The sequence below is a fragment of the Cornus florida genome, unplaced genomic scaffold (genome assembly GCF_030987335.1).
Source record: "Cornus florida cultivar Cherokee Brave unplaced genomic scaffold, ASM3098733v1 CherokeeBrave_3.0.0_Hap2_Chr11, whole genome shotgun sequence".
Classification (NCBI taxonomy): domain Eukaryota; kingdom Viridiplantae; phylum Streptophyta; class Magnoliopsida; order Cornales; family Cornaceae; genus Cornus; species Cornus florida.
The window spans coordinates 42686188-42690751 of record NW_026775581.1 but is presented as its reverse complement, the minus strand read 5'-3'; positions in this window follow the sequence as shown (position 1 = coordinate 42690751).

The following is a 4564-nucleotide window of genomic DNA, read 5'->3' as shown; positions in this document are numbered from 1 at the left end:
GAAGGTGGAGCTTAAAATAAAATAATTTATTTATTTTTTATTTTTTATTTTTTATTTAAATTGAAGAAGTAGGTGAAACTCATTCGACTTTGCGGTAGAAGCGGTCAAGCAAGGAGGTATTGGTGTGATACTTGTGAGTCGTGAAAATATTGTACACCCTCAAAATGTTGGCTTTTTAATAAATGAATTTTTATTTATTTATTTATTATTATTATTTTTTTCCAAGATGCAATACGGTACTGAAAAAGACTGATAAGAATTTTTTTTTTTTTTTAAATACGTTTTAAAAACTTATAATACCTTGTATGCATTAAAAATTCAAGACCAAAAATAGGCTATGCACATCTTTTTATTTCTTATATATCATATATTTGTAAGAATAATAAAAATAATGTAACAAATAATAAAATAAATATATTACAAATGACACTATCACAATAATCATAGAAGAAATACACTTTCAAAATATAATTAATCAATAATCATAAATACATATGTATATGGTGTGATACTTGTAAGTTGTGAAAATATTTTGATATTCTACTAAAACATATGGTGAATGTGGTGATTTACAAACTTCAAATAATAATAATAATAATGAATAAAGATACTAACAAAATTTAAAAGATTTCAAACAAAAAAAAAAAGAAAAAAGATTGCATTGGAGTGACAACTATGATAGATTTAGAACAAAAAAAAGAAAAAAAAGAGGAGTGATAACCTTCTAGAACGACTGAGTTTATTGCTTTGATAGCACAACTAATACGAAAGAGAATGGCTACACCAAACAAAAGAGGTAGTTTGTGTTAAGAATGTGTGTTTGAGAAAAATATACCATTAGAAACGTAAAGCAATAGAAAAAAACAATTAAGTTACCTAAAAGTATAAACATGAATTAGATGGTGACCAAAACGTATTAAAAAGAATAAAAGCATAACATACGGGCTGATGAAAGAAAAAAAACGCGCATTTTATTGTATCTTTCAACTCTGAATAGCAAACGGGAGTATTTTTTCAAAATTAATACATTCACGTATAATTCTTGCATCATACACGAATTTACTAGCTAGGGCTTGAAGTACTAAGTCCCCTTCATAATATGTTGGCCTTTCAAGTAATATGTTGCATATTGCTCGTTATAAATAACTATAAGACGGTTGCAAAAATTGTCTGTTCTGCATTATGGTGGCACATAACATTCATCACTCATATATTCAGCTGGAATTTCACAACCCTACAAACAAAATGGTGTAAACCTTTTACGAGCAGATTCCTTCTAAACATAATGAACATGTTAAGCAAAATGCTGAAAATTCATATAGTTACAACAATACTGACATTGACTAATAAATACTAAGGGATTGTTCGACTATCATTACCACCTGCCTCTCTGGAAACTGTTTCCTTGGATTTCTACAACATAATTTCATTTTATTACATATGCAAAATTTAATGGACAAAAATGGTATTTCTTATGCAACTCCATGGAAAACAGTAAGGGGAGAAAATACATGAACTGTTCTTTTCATTGAGTTCCTCTTATTTCCACTCTTTATCTCCATTGTTGGTTTCCACTAATTAAAATTTCATTTACATGTATATTTAGACTTTAGGGCAATAGGAATTTTCCAGTGTTGTTGTTGTTCTCAGTATTTTGTTTTTTTTTTACCTTTACCACGAGTAGAAATTGCATTTCTCTTAGTAAACCTACAACTATAACTTGTTTGGGTAGATTTTTCCCATTACATCGCTTTTACTAATAAATTATTGTATCCCTTGTTATCTTCCGACGCAATGGAAGATATTTCTGTCATAATACGACAAAGTACCGTGTGTCTGTTGGAGAAACAGAAGTTTTAAAAATTTTTAGAGCGATTTTTAAATAAAGATCTTGATTTATGTGTAGAGACAAGTTTTATGCATGAAGAACATGATGATCCATTCAATTAGAGATAGAAAACTTACATTAAGGTTTGAGTAAACCTTAAATCTCTCCTCTAAAGTGAATTTTCTCACTTATTGTAGATCTCTTTACTAGATGCCTCTTCCTTGGATCTCCATCTTTTTGGTAATGATCTTACCTTTATAAATCACCCATAATCCTCCATAAATGACCTTAGAAAGCTTAACTTGTGGGAGCCTCCATCAGATGAGAACACTAACCCTACTCTTTCGGAGCCCTACTGGCTCAAGCCTTCCTTTAATCGGTGCACCTTTGTGCGCGATTTCTTTCATTTTCGTTAGTTGCTGACTAGGCGGGTGATTGTGACGGGTAGGGTTGTCGAATCTTAGAGAGAGAAAATTTTTCTTGTCTTCTAAAAATTATTGTACAAAGGCGTAACCTAAAATATACATTGACCCTATGTATATATAGGCAAAATAAAAATAATAATTGAAGACAATATATTTTTCTTAATCTCTAAAATTCACGTAATATCTCAAATCTAATGGGCCTCCAATATCAAGCTGGGCTATGAGTGAGAATCCTTTAGGCTTATTATTTTCTTGGCTACAATGAATTAATAATTGGCCTGATCCATTATACCATGGACCAATTTAATTAATTCATAAATTAATTTCTACTTCACTAAAAGAAATTAATTGAACTCCAATTAAATAATAAATAACCTCTAAATTAATGTAGCATTTTGACCCCTCTAAGCATAATTAGTTATTGAATAAATAAAACCATCAATCTGACTGCTAAATTAATATATTTATTTTCGTACCTTTGATTATTTCCGCCTTGATCACAATAAAACATTTGTTTAACAAAAATAATAATTTAAATAAATAAATATTTAGAAAACCATTTGTTTAAAAACACACGAAGGCCTTTGAATTTACTTTGTGATAAACCATAATCAATACAAAATAAATATGGTGGGCATCGGTATATGCTACCAATAATAATCAACCCTTACAATAGCACAAATCATTGTAAAATAGGGCTATCATAGGGACAAGTCGAACCACAAGAGCTGCAAGTTTATGGCAACCAAGGCCTTTAAAATCACTTTGCTTGATGAAAGAGGTGTAGAGTTTTTGGTTTGTTTGTCACTTAGAACTAGGAATTAAAATGTGCATAAAATAAAAAATTGAAGGAGATTAAAAGGAGAGGAAAATATGTAGAGAGGACTAGGGAAGTGAATCAACTACCAACCCTATGAACATGTTAGCTTGTGATTAACTTGAGAAACAAATTAGATATATGGCAATGATACGTAGCAATTCAAGATTACTACATTATCTTCAAGAAGTTCATAGAATCAAGAATCAAGAATAATCCCTCAAAGTTCCACATGCTTGAACTACCTAAATTAGAGTGTAGCTTCACATGTTCACTAAGCTAGGGACTATCAAACCCCTCAATATCTATAGTGATAGCATATGGAGTCAAGAATCAAGAAAAATCCATCAAAGGGGTACCCTAAGCTATAAACTAACAAGCTTCTCATATCCATGCAATAAAAACTATTTTACAATCTCATTTCCATTCTCACTATGAAAATGCAAGCTATACAATCATGAGAAATTATAATCTAAGACAAGATAATAGCTTCAACATAATCATTTATAGTGATTAAGCTCAATTACATCAAGTTTAGTGCTCTAGATTATGAAACTACCATATATACATTTCATTCCCCAAATTAAACAAAACTAAAACATGCTTATAAGGAAGGGCTTAATCACTATGACGACCCTGGATTTTTCAACCCAATGTGTCCTATGATGACCTGATACGGATCCAGAATGTGGAAACAAAAGATGTAACAATGGTCTCTAGAGATACAACGCGTCTCTAAGACACCAATGTGACACTCAATAAGGTCATGGAATCCAAAGAAAATAAATGCGGAAGCGGCGTTTCAAAAACGGACAAGAATGAACCTAGGAGTAAAAAGGTCATTTCTAACATGAAAGTAGGTACTATTGAGTACACCATTGGAAAGATAACAAAAAATTAATAAACTTAGACTCAAGATCACTTCACTCGGAGTCCAGATGAAGAAGATATGGCTAACGGAAGAAAAAAGGGCAAAACGGTCAAAAGGAGCTAACCCAAGAACATCTAACCGGTTAGGAGGCAAAAAATCACGACCACATCACTACCCCAAGTCATCTAACCGGTTATGAGAAATCTATCGTTCGCACATTTGTACTACAACTCAGCAAAGACCTGGCAGCAGGGATTTTTCGGCAAAAAATGGGTTTTTGAGGGCAAGATGATGTTTGCTGGAAAAACACAAAGAAGAAACCCCCCTCAAAATCGAGTTTTCTATATAACAACATAGAAGAAAATGAAAAAAAACTCGCTGTAAAATGCCTAAAATGCCCCTCCATGAAATCAGGTCATGAAGGTCAAAAAGCTACTAAAACGTAAAACTGAAAACTAAACTTTAGAAAGGTTTTCCGGTACCAAGATGACATTTTCTGGAAAAACATGAAGAATAAAGTCCCCCTAAAATCATGTTTTCTAAGTGACCATGTCGAGACTGAAATTTATTTCCTGAAAGAAAACCCTAAAATGCCCCTAGACCAGATTATGCAATAAAGATGC